The following is an 18,560-nucleotide window of genomic DNA, read 5'->3' on the forward strand; positions in this document are numbered from 1 at the left end:
AAACTAAAAATACTGTATGATCCAGTTATTCAACTTCTGTGTATTTATCCAAAGAACATGAAAACATTGATTTGAGAAGATATATACACTCCTGTGTTCACTGCAGCAATATTCACAATAGCCAAGACTTGCAAGCAACCTAAGTGCCCATCAATGGATGAACAGATAAACAAGATGTCACATATACGTACAATGGAATACTACCCAGCCATAATAAAAGACAAAATTGTGTCATTTGCGACAACATGGATGGACCTTGAGGGTATTATGCTAAGTGAAGTAAGTCGGACGGAGAAAGACAACTACCAATTACTGGATGACAACACTCATACGTGGAAGATAAACAAACAGACAGATATGGAGAACAGATTGGTGGTTACCAGAGAGGAAGGGCAAAAGGGGTAAAGGGGCACATGTACATGATGATGGACAGAAACTAGACTTTTGGTGCTGAACACAATGCAGTTTATACCTAAGTTGAAATATAGTGATGTACACCTGAAATTAATTAAATTAATTAAACTCCTTCATGGAGTTTGTATTCTAATAGAAGAGGCACACAATCAACTACACATACATATATAGGAAGTTTTATATGTGACAAAGAGAAAAATAAAGCAAGGTAGGGGGATAGCAAGTGCTAATGGAGTTGAAAGTTTAGACAGGATGAGGTATCAGTAAGGGTCCTGGCAAGAAGAGTTAGCAAACATAAAGGGTACCTGAAAAGAATTTAAAAAAGAGATTATGAACAAAAGGGAGGAAGGTGAGTTGAACTAACAGAGACTGGCATGCAGGAAAGTTACCACCCTGGAACAGAGGGGCATGGGGTGGGGGCAGTGTCACTAAGCCTGGCAGAAGCTGGAGTCATAGAATGGGGCCATGGGGCAAGTGGAGGAACCCAGCAGCACTGTTAGACCACAGCCCAGCTGGAAGGAGCAAAGAAAACCCCTTACCTACTTCTCTTCCCACCCCCTCCACCAATCTCTCGACAGGGCCTTCCACCTGCCGAATCCAATCAGAAGTCTGAGGGCAAGGAAGCCTTAGTAAAGCAGTCTGTAGTGATAGATGGGCCAAGGCACCAAGCAGGGCTGAGAAGGGATGTAAGAGGAGCAAACCAGTGCAGTTGGCAAGAGAAAGTCAGAAGATTCAGTTTGAGTAAAGACCCGGGGAGGTAAGGAAGTGAATGAGTACCCCAGAGAAAAGCCTTCCAGGCAAGGGGACCAGCACAGCCAGGCTTGAGGCAGGAATATGCCTGGCTTCCTTCAGGGACAGCAAGGCTGGTAAGGCTGGAGAGAAGCAAGCAGAGCTAACCAGGAGATGAGGACAGAGGTAAAAGGGGACTGGAAGGGTTCGTGGGTCATTGGAAGGACTTTGCCTTTCATTCTAAGTGAGACCACCTGAAAGCTACCGGATGTTTTGAGCAAAGGATATCATACACTTATGTTTTAGAAGGATTCCTGGGGCAGGAACTGTAGGGGGAAGGATGGAATTTGAGGGCCAGTTAGGAGGCTGTTTTAATAGTCCCTGTGGGAGACAACGGTGGCTTGGACCAGGGTGGCAACAGAAAAGGTGGTTAGAAGTGTGTTCGCCCAAAGCCTACAATTTTGAGGAAAGAGTTTTCAGTGGGTTGAACAAATGTGCTTTTCCTTTAAGAGTTTTTCTTTCAGATAACTGAAATCATTCTAATTTCTTTAATCAGGGATTCACTATATGCATTTAGTAATATGCAATAAAGTGTAGGCATTAAAGTCGGCATGTAAAATAATATATCTTTTTGGAAAATAACTTAGCAATATGCAACAATAGGCTCAAAAATGTTAATACACTTCACCCACTAACCCACTTCCAAGAATCCTACAGTAATAAAGTGATGTGACCAAATATAAATGCACAATACAACATTATTTATAATAGTCAAAAACTGGTTACTACTTAAGGGTGAACTTAGGGTTGTATGGAAGAATAAATTGACTACATGATCTTCAGGAAATCTTCTAAAAGTTTTATTAGTTCGGGTGATTCTGTTTTTGCAACCAGGCTTTTGGTAAAGATAAAAATAGGAGAGATTTCAACACTGTATTCTTTGAATCTTGAATGATGTGCTACCAATGCCAGATAAATAAATTTTGGCATTCACTTAGACAGAAATTAGGTTTAAGGTCCACTCACGAAAACAAAATCAGTATTTCAACAGAGGACATTTTGGACCAATGACACAGTGTTTGGTCAAAAGCGTTTACAGGGATCATGGCAGAGAATAATTGTAAATAAAGCTGAAAAATCAGGTGGTGAGAGGGTTAAGAAAGTCCTTAAATGCCAGGATAAAGAGTTTGCATTTTATTCTATAGTTTCAAGAACCCATAAGATTTTTTTTCCAAAAGGAAAAAAAAATTTATGCTCAAAAAAGTACCTTTCTAAAATTAATCTGGCAGCAATAATGCAGTATTTCACAGAATTTGAGTTGGAAGAGTTCCTGAAAGTCTTCTGATGCAATTCCCTCTAAGGACAGAATGCAGTGGGGTCCCAGAAGGCAGGAAGACTACAGGGAAGGCTGCTGCGGTAAACTGGATTTGAGAGGACAGAGAGCTGAACTAGTATGGTAGAAGCTGAAATAAGAAGGAAAGGAGCAGAGTTTTAAAATTCATACAATTTTGTACTAAAATGTAAGACAACTAAGAATTTCAACCACAAGATCTGGATTCTGTCCACTAACATTTTAGTTTTTCATCCTGAGAAGTCACTGGCAAACTATGTAGACAGTTTGGAGCAGGATGTATATCTACCAGCCTCCTTTAGTAAACACATGGTGCAAGATTATTCTGTACAATTCCTTGGCATTAAGAGCGACTCAGTTACCTTCAACTCTCCAATTCAATTCATGAAATCATCTTAACCCTATTTACTTACTATTTATATAAAATGTGGATTTATCTATCTATACCAATCTTTCAGAAAATAATGCTTATAATTATTTGTGTATAAGTCCATTGAATTTTATTGTAGATATATAAAATAGGGTTTTCAGATCAGAGTCAAACATCTCAAAGTTTCCCAGATGACACTGTCTAATTTGACACTGTCTAATTTGTCTAATTTGACTAAGGTTTAAAAAAACCCAAAACTTAATTTGGTTGTAGTTCTGGTATCAATTTTTCTTTGGTCCAGGTTAAAGGAATTAATCTTTATATGTCATCTAACTCTGGACATTTTCTACATCTTTTAAATGTTGTTAGTATCTCTTCTTACTTTTGATGGTTCTTGGTGAAGATACTGTTTTAAAGCCTATTGACAATCATAATTGCATAAGTCTGTGAATACACTAAAAACCACTGAATGGTACACTTCACATGGGTGAATTTTAGGCTATGTGAACTATATCTATTGAAGCTGTTATTATTTAAGGAGTCCACTGAGGATGAATGCAATACAATATTCCAGCCTGCAATTAATAATCAAAACTACTTAAATGCTGTCGTTCTCAAAGCTATTATTGCTGATATGAATAAATGTTGGCGGAACTGAAGTAAAGCAATGCCAGAGGTACATTTGGACAGATACAGAATATTTCTGCTCAGTTTACTTTAATATCAACATTTCTTCACATTTCCTGGGCACATATAAACTGAATCTAGGAGCCCACTGAGGGGAAACTAGATCATGATTAAAATTGATAGTTAATCATAAACTCACAGACAACTAAATCAATTCTCTTTTAGTGAACTTATTTATAAACACATCAAAACTAAAGTCTAAAGCAACTGTTAGGTGTCTAAAATCTAAGAAACGTGATAATTTTTTAATTTACAAAGTAATAAATAATTTTTTCAATATTTAATTTCTATATTAGATTTTATATTAAATTCTGTATTTTTTATTGGATTGTATTTTGATTTCTGGAGTATTTACAGCCAACTCTTAATAATTCATAACTAATGGAGAGTGAAGACATACAAAGTTACTACTGAAAGGTAGACTGATCATTAAATAGACAAGTTCATGTATGCATTCATACAATCATAAAAGGCCAAAAGCTGGAAACAACCAACCCCTTTATTTATAGATGGGAAAACTGAGGCTCAGAGAAGTTAATGAACTGTTCCAAGTTACCACTAGTAGTGGCAGAGAAAGGATTCAAACCCCAGACAGTCAGACTCCAAAAACCAAGTCTTCTGAGATTCATAAGCAGAATTTTCATTAAGTAGCCAAAATGAATTTATAGCCCCAAACTGTTAACTTTAACTTTTTCTTTTTCTTAAAAGAAAAAAAAATATTACTCTATCAGCCAAGCCTCCTCCATGAGCAGAAATTTTAAATAGCCCTTTTAAAATTTCAAAATAGTTTTATCAAACATAATTCTAAATTCAAACCCAAAACTTATCTAAAATATAGAATCAAACAAAACTACAAAGTGTCAACATCTATGATAATAGGTTGTGTTAAAGAGTAGTTTGGGGTTTTTTCTGGTACTGTTGTCTTTTTTTTTAACCTGTGGCCATGTCACACTCCTTAATCATTTAAGAAAGCTGGACATTTCCCTATCTAGTTTCTGTTAGCATGTTTTCGCTTTCTGGAAAAACAAAATAAGAAGACAAAATTAAAACAAATAAAAGATTTTTACATCACATACGCTTTAATGTTTCCATCAAAACTTTTAGTTCACAGGTTGGTACACTACAATAACTGAAACATATTCCTAACAGAGAGAAAAAGGTGAGAGAAAATTTCCTTAGAAATTGAATATAACAATTAGTTAATCACATACAGATTAATGTCTTTCTAAATTTTAAATACATTCAACATCTGCCATGCAGATACCATACAATTACATTAATTACTTCTAACAATTCATTACACCATATATATCTAAGGAGTTAAGACTTCTCTGATTTATTAACACTGTAATAGGCTTGATTAAATTCAAAATGCATTCCTTGATTAGATTACAAAATGCATTCCTTAAGAACATATTTTAAAAACTGTTTCTGTTAAAAAAAAAAAAAAATCCAGATGGCACTAACATTTGGAAACCATGAGCTGATTTTCATTCAGCAATCTTAAGCACACACAGCCCCCACATAATCAGACTGATAAGGACATTTTCTTAGTAAGTCAAAGCTTATAAAAACAAGGTAAAGTCAATCATAGAAAGCATTCTTCCTTGTAATTTGGAATTTCTATACATTTAGGTCCCTAAAAACAAAATATAAATATAGAGTTTCATGACGTGAGTTGCATCCCATCTTAGCATAGATTTGGGAAGTCTAAAATGAAAAATCAGATAAATCCATCTACTATATTAACAACATAATTTTGAAGTTAGTTTTATTTATAGTTTCCCTTTAAAGAGGTAGGAAGAATAAGCTAGAAAATTATCATTGTAAAGTTGGTTGGTTACAGCAATGAAAAATATTTATTCTGAGAACCTTGACCTTAATATTAGAATCACATTGTTGTAAGTGGAGTAATATAGTTAGCCTTAGGAATCTTCCCTACTTTGTACTCCTAATCTCAACTGGCTCATAACTAAACATTTTTGCTCCCCCCAAATCAGATCTACATGCCAAGGTGACATAGGTAAGCACACTTTTCTCCTTTTTCACCTCATAAATTTTTTAGTGTTTATGAAGCTCAGCTCAACCACAGTAGAATTATTCATGGTACCACATTAGTGACAGGCAACGTTCTCTTCAAAGTCTTTGTCAGTCTGTTCTGACAGCTCTAACAACATAAAAATATAATTCACATTTATGTTTTTTGGGGAGGGAGAATACCTACACTATGCAATTTAAAACACCATAGAAAGGGAAATGGAATGCTGGATAATTTTTTCAGATATAGCCTGTGAATACAGGTTTGAAGACAGGGAAAAAGCCAATCTGGAGGCACTGAAAACACACACTGCAACCAAATGCATCACTCATAATTTATTAATAGAAAATCATCATTTCACTCTAGTCATATTTAATACTCCTGCCCATATATAAGTCAACACTACTATTTTCTCTTTTCCTTTCTATGCTGAAAGTTAGCTGGATGCATAAAAGTAAGCACTGGCTTCATTTACAGACTGTGAATCTGTAATAAACATGATAGTTCCTGAGTTATAATTAGAGACAAGAAACACTCTCCATAGCATCATCCTCAAATACTTGAATCATATTCATCTTCCCTTAGCACATCTATCTGACAGCTATTAAAAAAAGTTTCCTTGGGGCCGGCCCCATGGCCAAGTGGTTAAGTTCGAGCGCTCCGCTGCAGGCGGCCCAGTGTTTCGGCGGTTCGAATCCTGGGCGCGGACATGGCACCGCTCATCGAGTCACACTGAGGCGGCGTCCCACATGCCACAACTAGAAGGACCCACAACTAAGAATGTACAACTATGTATCGGGGAGCTTTGGGGAGAAAAAGGAAAAAAATAAAATCTGTAAAAAAAAAAAAAAGTCAGTTGTGTTAAAAAAAAAAAAAAGTTTCCTTGACCTCTGATTTACTTGTTTTAAAAGGTCCATAGTAGGTTAGCTGAAGAAGATTCAATCTACATATACTGTTTTATAGTTGGGTATAACACATGTCTTCTAAACAATTTGTGCTAACTGATGCTAAAAAGAACGGAAAGACGTTTATTAATAAAATAAAATAACACATTCTCCAATTTACTATAATTTCTCCTTAGCAGCTATTGGCTATATTATGAAAACTTAATCTATTTATGAAGGTTAATGCTTATGAGTTCTTTGCAGAGCCCAGCATGGTGTCTCATTCTTGACTTCTATGCCATTCACCTTGTGTCAGGGACTTTTTTTTAGGTTTAATTTTCATTTATTCTACATAAATGGGATCCCACTACGAGAAATGTTCTAACACCTGAAGTGTAACAGTATTTAAAACCCAAGTTATCTGGGCACAGGATCATACCCAGACATGGGACCCAGAGGGTCAGAGGCACCCAGGTGAGCAGCTAAGCCACATTAACAACACAGGTCTTCTGCTCCTACTTCTGCCCACCTAGATTTCAGCTGTCGGTTTTGTCTGATTTAAATCAATGTTAAACTACTTTATGATTCCTGGCCTATGGGACAGCTTACAAATGTGTATCAAGGGGGTGGGCATCTAGGGAGAAGTGGATAGAGTAGGAGAGAGGTCATTAATTCCAAGCTGTTTGCTACAGACAATCCACATTTGGTTAATTAAGACCAGAAGCAGACTGCCTTCTACTCAGCAATAAAAAGGAACAAACTACTGATACACACAACATAGTAAGTGAAGGAAGACAGGCACTGAAGAGCACACACGGTATGATTCCACTCACGTGAAATTCTAGAACAGGCAAAACTGACCATGCCTATAATGACAGAAAGCAGATGAGTGGTTTCCTGAGATGGAGGTGAGAGTATTGTTTGGGAAGGGGCACAAGGGAACTTTTTGAGGTGATGAAAATGTTCTATATCTTGTAGGAGTGGTGGTTACACACAGTATATAGGTTTGTCAAAACACATCAAATTGGAGACGTAAAATGCATTCATTTTATTGCATAAAAACTGTATCTCAATAATATTAAACTTTTAAAGTAATACATTATAGAACCCTAATAATTTCCCTCTTTGCAGAAAATAGCCAGTATTGCCAGTATTGGTGCCCCAGTACTCATCTCTAAGTTTTCCTAACTCTATCCAAACGCACTTTGAGGATAACCCCATACTCCATCTTTCCTCAGTATAAGTCCATCTACAGCACACTTATTCTTTTTGGTACCTGGTGATTATTAAGGCCCTGCTCTGTAATCTTCTTTATGTTTTATTTTGCAATAGATATTTACACAAAGTAAAATAAATAAATAAATAAAAGGATATACAGAGAAAGGCAATTCTCCCTCAGATACCTATCAGTCCTAGAGACCCTGTTTTCCCCCTTTCCCAGCCTCAAAGCAACAAATGCTAACAATTTCTCATCTTTCCAGGGATGATCTAAGCCTACACAAATGTGTGTGTGTATGTCCCTGCTTTTTTTCTCCCAAGTAGAAGCATACATATTAGATATATCATTTTATACCTTGCCCTTTCTACTGAACTACGAATCTTAAATATATCAATATATATAAATTTGCCTCATTCTCATATGGATGTACAATCTTTGTCAGCCCAATGTTGGTGTACATTCATCTTGCTGTGCATTTATTTTAATTAGCAATCATTTATTCTTAAATCAGAAGAGTTTGGTATTACTTTCTCATTTGGTTAAAATTTAGCATCATCTGCTCATTACTTCTTATAATACAGATAGAGTTCAGAATCAAGATACAGATCTTATAGAACCAAGATACCTTCAACAAATAAAACCTCCACTTTGCTAGTACCACACCAAATGCCAGAGCCTATCCCAGTTTTATCCAATAAAACTTTCTACAATGATGGAAACATTCTATGTACGCACTGTCCAAGGTGGTAGCCACATACAACTATTGAGCACCTGAAATTTGGCCTGTTAAAACAAGAAACTAAAATTTTAATTCAATTCTAATTTAAATATAAATAGCCACAAGTGTCTGGTAGCTACTGTATTGAACAGTACAGTTCTATACCAATACTGTGCTTAAATTTCTCCTTCAATTTTTTTTTTCTGAAATATTTTCAAGTTGCCATTAAGGCAACAACCACGAAGCCAATATTTCTGATTTGTTTTATACTTTTCTCCCTGGAGGCCTAATCTCAAGACAGCAACAGAACTAAAAGAAAATGTTTTAAGTTTTTGGAGGCCCTCATTTTGGGTGGAGGTAAAATGAGACCAAAACTATCATATAACATGGTCACTTTTTCAGTGCAGACATATTGTTCGCCTACTTTCTTATAGGTCTGTTTACAAACCCAAAAGCAGTTGAGGAAATAAGAATGGTTTTATGTTAATTCAGATGGTTTTATAATTGCAGTCCCAGAGTTCCTAATTTTCTTTAGAAAGTCTATAGACACCAAGAATAGATCTGTTTCACAAATTGGTGCCAGAATTTCCTTGCACCTTATGAATCCAAGGATCAAGAGCACTCTGAAGCCAGTCTACCACAAGCTGTAATTCAACATACTTCAAAGCTCGTTTGAGATTTTATCTTTTTTGGACCAAACTTCAGAAGCTGAAACAGAGTCAAGACTCACAGAATTTGCATTCAAGTTCTGTTGGACACATTTGTCTATAACCTGCAAAACCTGAAAGTGCTTAACACTGGCTAAAATTCTCACTGACTTCAGGTGCTATAAAATCTAGACGGCAAAAACTTCATGATTTTAAAGTTAACATGGGCACACAATATTCAAATGAGTAAAATGAAAGGTATAGTTGAGGTTGACGACACAAAAATTTGAAAACTAAAGAGGAAACACTTCTTTAAGAAAGTTTTTTAATGATATGCAAGTTAGTATGCTTTTATTTTACCTGTCACTTCCATTAAAAAGGTCTTAAAATTACCATAATCCTGGGAAAGATACTGCTATGCTTTATATGTTCTTCCAGGTTTTATCATTAAACTTATACTGAAGGTAGATAAATAGGGAAGGATTTCTTTTCACTTAGGGAATACTGACTAAAAGTTAAAAAATATTTAGCACAGTTTTATTTTTTCTTGTTTAACATTATTTTGGCCATAGATATTTAAACCTTCTTTATGTACCTTCTTTATGATATTCAGATGCTCTGGTAGATGTTACTTTTGCAAAGTTCACTGATCTAAAAATTACATTTATAGTTATCATATTACATATTAGGCTTTAAAACAGTAGTTTTAACCGGTAAAGCAACTGTCAATAAATCCTGCAGAATGTCTTCAACAAAACATAGAAGAGTTCAAATTCTTTAATGTTCTATCATAAATTAAGATTAGCGATCAAAAGAAGCAAAATCTCTCATTTAAATTTATAGGCCTTTAAGTCAATAAAACTCCTTAGGTAATAGCAAACTTCATTACAGTTGTTGATTTAGAAACATTCAAATCCTGCAACTAATTCATTTCATTAAAAAAAGGGATTAAATTTAGTAGGCAAATTTATATGCTCCGATATAATTATTTGGATTGAAACTCATCTTCCTTTTGTAGTTGTAATTCTTCCAAACTCAATTCCCATTTAAAAGGTATAGCCAAAACATTGATACCAAGGAAAAAATACCTCGTTCATTTCAATTACACGTGCTGATATTTCTCTACGGATAAGGCACTGATGTCGCTTCAGATAAGGGCCTCTCCGTTCACTACTGATGCTTTACCTTACAATGAAGTTACAGATTACAAGTGGTTTTAAATGAAACTACTGACCAGGAAAGGTAAGTATCACTATGGTTGCATTATTTAAACTCTTAAATACGCAGTGAAGTCACAAAGGGCAGCAAGTCAAGCTATGCATGATCCCCCTACTGGTGGCAGTTTTCAAAGAGAATGACAATCTGATTACAAAAATTTTAACAGAAAAAGATACATATAGGCACATGCTCATCTTTAGAGCATATCTACAGAGACACTTGAGAGTATTACCATAACAGACACATTACAAATAGCAATAGAATATTACTGGGCAAAGAGCAATACTATTTCCATTGTTGTCAGAAATTTTAATTCCAAAACTTTGCATTAAAAAAAAAATTCTTGGTTAAACCCTACTGACAGAGTTAGCTATAAAGGTCAGGTTATGTTTTCCTATTTACCTCTATGGATTCCTTCAAGGCTACAGCAGAAACTGCATCATCCTCTTCATCCGCCAACTGATCCTTGGAACGGTAGTGAGTGCTATAAGCAGAACGCTCTTCTATTGTCCAGCCAGTCCTAAAATAATCCAAAGATTTAAATAAAAGTGAAATGTATTTTTACTCAAAAGAGATAATATGACAATGATCTGGAAAGTATAAAATTCACATGGAGAAAAAAATATTATGGCCTCAAAAAAAACCTCCAACCAACAATGAAATAATGACGCAGGTCTCTTGTCCATGCATGTGTGGACAGAAAATTTTCCCAACACTTTAAAAAATATCATTCATAAGTTTACATATCATTAATAATAATACTCAAACACATTATAAAAACTAAATGAGCAGAGAATTTTTCACTTACAATTATAGGTTCTCAACACTGTTGAATAAGTTATTGTATAATAAGGTATCCAGAAACACAGTTTTACTAACCTGCAAGCAAATTATAAGCACAAGAAACTCAGATCATTTAAAGAGAGCCAACAATTGCCCTGATGCTTTTTGGTTTTTAAAAAATAGTGATTTCACAAAAAGAGAATGTTTGCCCTAAAAATACCTGTCTTACCTCTTCCTCATTTCTTATAGCGTTATTCAGGGCCAAATCTTACCACTTTATGAAATGTTGGGACAACTATGATTAGGAGTGTTTAGGGTTCTTTGCAAGGCCAAAGTTAGTCACTTTGGAAAATACACTCTTTTAACTCCTTACACAATTTATGAAAAACAAGACAGATCTCAGACTACTGCTTTGATTTAAAGGAATATGGATTATGGATTCTACATTAAAAAACTGCACTATGAATTTCTGTCAGGAGAATCCCAATTTTCTTGCTTGCTCGTAAACTGATAAATTGCTCAGTTTACTACAAAGGAAGGAGGAGTCTACACTGTAATAAATCAGAACACCTGTAGCAGAGTCCAGGTTCTGTCACTTGCAAGTTGTGTAACCTTGGAAGATCACTTCAGTCTTATGAGCTTCAGTTTCCTCACCTATGAATTAAGGGGCAGACTAAATAATCATTTAGGCTTTTTTCCAAAACCAATAAGAGGCCCTTACATTCACAGAATCAAAATGAAAAAGACTTATGAACAGAAAATACCTGCAAGTACATGTTAATAAACAACTAATTCATAAGCCAAATTTCAAGCTTCATATAATCGCCTCCATTAAAATGGTATAATCAACAAGATTTTAACCGTTAACACTGAAACTATCTTATATTCTTTACGTTTTTTAAAATGTTCTTTAGGTTTTATGAAAGATAAGTGAATCCATAAAATTACCTCTCTTGACTGCTGAAGGCTATTCTTAGGAACGAACTCTGAAGCTATGAATACTGTCATCAAAGCATTCAATAAAGAAGCAGCTATCAGTGGATTTTACCTTGGATATAAAGAAGTCACTAAGACAACACCATTCACACACATAAAGTAGAACCCTAAAATTATCTATATATAAAATTAAAAGTATTAACATGACAATTATGCTCAATTTAACAACATTTAAAATACCAACTGATAAAAATTGGGAGAAAAACTGATACACTGGGAGTTTCAAAGTACACTGTAGCTTATCTATGACAAATCTGGCCTTCCTATTCTTAGTTACTCAAAGTAAATAATACAAAGGAATATACAAAGTAATATATAAATAATACAAAGTAAATAATATCCTTTCTATTAAATATAACTTAGCATGCACTTGGGCTGTAAAGTCCTTTAAATACCACAGCTCCAATTTCTTATTCACTCTCCTGGACCTTTTGTTTGAGGTGAGTGTAGTAAATGTTTGAACTGAGTGTAAAAGAATGAGGAGTAGATAAGATTGATAAAGAAAGGGAAAAAGGGAAGGAAGAAGAATAAGAAATAATTATGTCTTTTGGAAGTGAGGAGATTTAAGAATGGAAAAAAAAAAGACTTCTGCTTCAATACCCTACCAGAGGAACCCCTTCACTCCCCACCCCACATTGCAGAAAACTACTATAAAACCTGGACACAAAACAAAAAGCAACTACCTAATGGAACTGGACAGTGAACAAAAGTTGACAGACTCTGATGGGGAATGCACATTCTCTAGGAGGAAAGGAAATGAGGAGCTATGTAAATAAGTTCCCATACCCAAAAGTTTTTCACTTGGGACCAAGTACAGTCCACATGGTGACACAACAGCAGCAAGGGCACATGTGGGAAAACCCAGTCTTTCTGTCTCTGGGAATTCAAAAAGCAAAACCACAGAGCCCATAAACACCAAAGAAAGTAGGAGAATACCCCAAGAGAAAGAGACAGGGAAGGGATCTCTAAACCCTATCTATTCACATCTCTAACTAATACGCCAAAAAGATTCAAAGCAGTCATTTAAATACAAACTATCTGAATGCAGACCAGAGCTGCTGCCCAAGAAACAGAGTTTACAACCCAAAACCAGCCTCAAAAATGACCTGCTAAAACAAAGGAAATAACATTTAATGCAGAAAAATAACAGAATCCAGAAACTCCAGAACTTAACCTTCATAATACCAAGGATACAATCCAAAATTACCTGACATAAGAGTAAGTAAGAGTGTGGAACACATTCTCAAAAGAAATCGAATTAAAAGGCAAAAAATGTCAGATTGGTTAACAGGGACCTAAATATACATTATCTACAAGAAACAGAAAATATGGATAGGTTAAAAGTAAATGGATAGAAAAAGAGATACTACGCAAACAGTAAGGATATGAAGGCATGAGTGGTTGTATTAAGATCAGGCAAAATAGATTTCAAAATAAAATGTATTATATGACATAAATAGGGCCACTACATAATGATAAAAGGGTCAATTAACCAGGAAGTCAACGATTGTAAGTATATATGTGATCAATAACAGAGCAAGAAATAAACAATTCTACAAGCATAGTTGGAGATTTTAACACCCTTCTCTCAGCAACTGATACAATTAGCCAAAAATAAGCAAAGACATAGAAGATTTGTCTTCACATGATTCGTCACCATGACTGAACATTTATAGGACACTACATCCAACATAGCAAAATACACATTATTTTCAAGTACATTTACTAGGATAATCCATATGTAGAGCCACCAAACAAGTCTCAACAAATGTGACAAGACAGAAATGATATAGGATGTGTTCAGTGACCAAAATGGAATTAAATTATAAATCAAAAACAAAATAATAAGGAAAATTCCAATTATTTGGAAATTAAATAACACACTTCTAAATATTCATTGGTTCAAAGAAGAAATCACAGTAAAAATTAGAAAATATTGTGAACTGGATAACAATGAAAATACAACATACCAAAATGAGTAGGATGAAACTAAAACAGCTACAAAGGGGAAAGTAGAGCTTTAAATGGCTGTATTAGTAAAGAAGATAGGTCTCTATCAACAATCTAAGCTTCGACCTTAAGAAACTATAAAAGAGAGCAAATTAAACACAAAGCATGGAGAAATATTTTAAACAGAACAAAAATCAATGAAATAAAAAATAGAAAAAATTCAATGAAATCAAGAACTGGTTCTTTGAAAAGATCAATAAAATTGATAAATTGCTAGCCAGACTGATCTAGGCAAAAAAGAAGAGAGAACACAAATTACCAATATAAAAAAATGAAAGCAGATACAACACTACTTATCATAAACATTAAAAACATAATAAGGGAATATTATTAACAAGTTGGATAACCTAAAGAAAATGGACAAATTTCTTGAAAGGCAAAAATTACAAACACCAACCAAAGAAGGAATAGAAAATTTGAATAGCCCTATAGCAACTGAAGAAATCAGATTTGTAATTACAATCCTTCTCACACAAAAACAACTCCTGGTCCATGTGACTTCACAGGTGAATTCTATCAAGCAATTACGAAGGAAATAAACCTAATCCCACACAAACTCTTCCAGAAAACTGAAGAGGAACACTTTCCAATTCATTATGAAACGAGCAATACTCTGATTCCAAAACCAGACATAAATATCACAAGAAAAGAGAAATATAAACCAATATCCACCATGAACACAGAAGCAAAAATCCTTAACAAAATATTAGCGAACAACATATTAAAATGATAATATATCATGACCAACTGGGATTTATCCCAACAATATTAAGATTGTTTTACTAACACCCTAAAGTCTATCAATGTAATAAACCATATTAATAAAATGAGTAAAATCATATGATCATTTCAATAATGCAGAAAAAGTACTTAGTAAAATTCAACAGATTTGCATGCTGAGGGCTCTCAGTAAACTAGGAAACGAAAAGAACTTCCTTAACCAGATTAAGGGTATCTATGAAAAATCTACAACTAATAACTCAATGATGAAAGGCTCAGTGCTTTGTACCTAAGATAAGAAACAAAATAAGGATCTCAACTCTCACCAAGTCTATTTAAAATTGTACTAGAGGTCCTATCTAGTACAATAAAGCAAGCATAACAAAGAAAAGGTATACAGATTGTAAAGAAATATAACAACCCTTATGTGCAGACAACATGATTCTATATGTAGGAGACCCTAAGAAATCTACAAAGAGCTACGAGACCTACCTAACAAGTGAATTTAGCAAGGCTGCAGTACCTTACGTGAATACTCAAAACAGAAAAAAACCACATTTTTCTATTTATATACTAGCAGCAAAAACAGAAAATAAAAATTTGGAGTCCATTTGTAATAGTTTCAAAAGATAAATACAAAAGAATAAATTTAATTACAAAACATTGTAAAAGGAAATTAAGATTTCAAAAGTGGAGAGATAGGCAATATTCATGGCTTGGAGATCTCAATATTGCTAAAATAAAAATATTCCCCAAGTGGATCTATAGATTCAATGAAATCTCAATCAAAACAACCATTTCACAACACTGGAAATTGACCAAAGACATACAACAAGTTGAAACGCATCTATTCAAGAAAAATCTACTGAATCTCAGTAAGAATAGTGGATGCTGCTGTAGTTTTAGCCTGGATCTGCTCCATTTCCCCTCCTTCTAACTCTATAGCAAAGTTGTATCAAGATGGGGCAGGATTTAAATACGAGGCCTAACTTTATTTAGAGCAGGACTTTGAAAATTCCAAGCCCAGGGCATTGTGGAAAACAACAGCAATCTCAGTGCAAACGGTCAGAAAAGGCCAACATCACAGCACATGAAGTCCAAATGTGTTTAGGGCAAGCAACAAAATGGCAAATGAGCCAGAAATTTCTAAGCTCTTAGAAATATGTTCAAAGACTAAAGAAAATCATACTTAAAGAATTAAATAAAGTATAATGACAAAAATCCAGCAAATAGAAAATACCCAAAAAAAGAGGCAAGTTATAAAAAAGAACTACATGGAAATTCTGGAGTTGAAAATTACAAGAACTGAAATGAAAAATTCACTAAGAGAGACTCAACAGAAAATTTGAGATGGCGGAAGAAAAAAATAACTGTAGGGCATTCTCACATGTACACATGTGATTGTATCACAGACAATCAACTGAAGTCACAGAAGAAGAGAAAAAAAGGCTGAAAAAAATATTTGAAGAAATAATGGTTGAAAATTTCCCAAATTTGATGAAAACATTAATCTACACATTCAGGAAGTTCAATAAACTCAAATAGGATAAACCCAGAAAGATCTATACCTAGACACATCTTAGTCAAACTGTTGAAAGCCAAAACAAAGAGAAAATCTTAAAAGTAACATGAAAAAAAAGACTCATAAGGTACAGGGGAAGCACAATAAAATGAACAGCAGACTTAGTATCAGAAACAATAGAGGACAGAGGTAAGGAAGAGGACATATTCAAAGTGCTGAAAGAAAATTTCCATGTCTGGTAAAACTATTCTTCTAAATGAAGACAAAATGAAGATACTATCAAATAAACAAAGAGTGAGAGAGTGGCTTGTGAGCAGGTGTACCTTACAAAAAAAGAGTAAAGAAAGTTTTTAGGCTGAGAGAAAGTGACACTGAACAAGAAATAAAAAGAACTGGTAAAGTTAATTGTATATGTAATTCTAAAATAAAATATATTTTTCTCCTTTCTTCTCAATTATTTAAAGCAACTACTTAATAATTATAAAATTCTATGGTGGAGCTTATAGCATACCAAGATGTAATATATATGACAATAAAAGTACAAAAAAGAAGGGAGGGACTGGAGCTATACTGGAGCAAGGAAACGACTCCAGAGAGTAGCCCAGATCCATTGGAAAAAATAAACAAACAACTGGAAAAGGTAAAAAACATGAGTAAGGATAAAAGATTCAATAAACATATTTTTTCTCCTCTCTTTTCTTCTTAAAAATATATGAACTTAACATATATCTACACAAAAACTCGTACTCTAATGTTCATATCAGCATTATTCATAATAGCCAAAAAATGGGAACCTCAAATATTCATCAGTTAATGAATAGATAAATAAATATGGTCTATCCATACAATGGAATATTATTTGGCCATAAAATGGATGAAGTAATGATACATGTTAGAACATAGATGAACCTTGAAAGCATTATGCCAAGCAAAAGAATCCAATAACAAAAGACCACATTAAAAGATTCCACTTATATGAAAGGTCCAGAATAGGCAAATTTACAGAGAGAGATATTAATGGTTGCCTAGGAATTGGGAGGGGACGGGTACTGACAGGCAAGAGGATGATTGCTAATGAGTATGAAGTTTCTTTCTGGAGTGATGGAAATGTTCTAAAATTGATTGTGCTGACGGCTGTACAACTCTGAACACATAAAAAATTACTCTGTCACTTTAAATGAGTGAACTGTATGCAATGTGAATTATAGCTCAATAAAAAAATATTTTCAAACAAAAAGTCAAACATATACATAAGATTGTATAAAGCAATAAATATAACACTGTATTGTTAGATTTTTAAACATATAGGGTCACGACATACACAACAATAATAACACAAGGGGAGGTAGGAAATGGAACTATATTAAAGCAAAGTTCTCATATTTTATAAAATTAAGTTAGTATTAATCTGAAGTAGATTGTGACAGATTAAGGTGCATATTATAATACCTAGAGCAACCATTAAGAAAATAATTTTAAAATATAGTAAAATATAAAAAAAAAATGATACACAGAAAATATCTATTTTATGTAGAAAAGGAAGAATGAACAACAGAACAGCATGATCACAGAAACAAACAGCAGAATGGCAGATGTAAATCCAACCACTCAATAATAACATTAAGTATAAATTCATTAAACATTCCAAACACAAGGCAGAGACTGCCAAACTGCATAAAAATACAAGATACAACTATATGCTGTCTACAAGAGACACACTTTAGATTCAAAGACACAAATAGGCCAAAAGTTAGAGAATAGAAAAAAGATACACCACGGAAACAGTATCCATACGACAGCTGGAATGACCACAGTGATTGTTACAGGCTGGACTGTGTCCTCCCAAAATTCATATGTTGAAGACCTAACCACCAATGAGACTAGAGTTGGACACAGGGCCTTTAAAGAGTTAATGAAGGTTAAAATAGATCACAAGGATGAGGCCCTAATCCAATATGACTGGTGTCCTTCTAAGAAGAGGAAGAAAAACCAGCCATGCCTGCACAAAGAGAAAAAGTCATGTGAGGACACAGCAAGAAGGCAGCCATCTGCACGCCAAGGAGAAAGAAAGGGCTCAGGGGAAATCAATCTCTAAACATCAGAGCTAAAACTACAAAACTCTTAGAAGAAAACAGGGGAAAAGCTTCATAGCACTCGACTTGGCAACGATTTCTTAGATACGACACCAACAGCACAAGGACAAAAGAAAAAACAAATAAATTAGACTACATCAAAATTAAAAACATCTATGCAT

At 34.3% G+C, this 18,560-nt stretch overlaps 1 pseudogene; it reads right to left on the bottom strand.

Annotated features, from left to right (window-relative positions):
- LOC111774833 (oxysterol-binding protein-related protein 1-like) overlaps positions 1 to 18,560 on the bottom strand; it is a 40,161-nt pseudogene that overhangs the window by 13,472 nt on the left and 8,129 nt on the right.

The sequence above is a fragment of the Equus caballus genome, chromosome 8 (assembly GCF_041296265.1).
Source record: "Equus caballus isolate H_3958 breed thoroughbred chromosome 8, TB-T2T, whole genome shotgun sequence".
In the NCBI taxonomy this organism is placed as follows: Eukaryota; Metazoa; Chordata; class Mammalia; order Perissodactyla; family Equidae; genus Equus; species Equus caballus.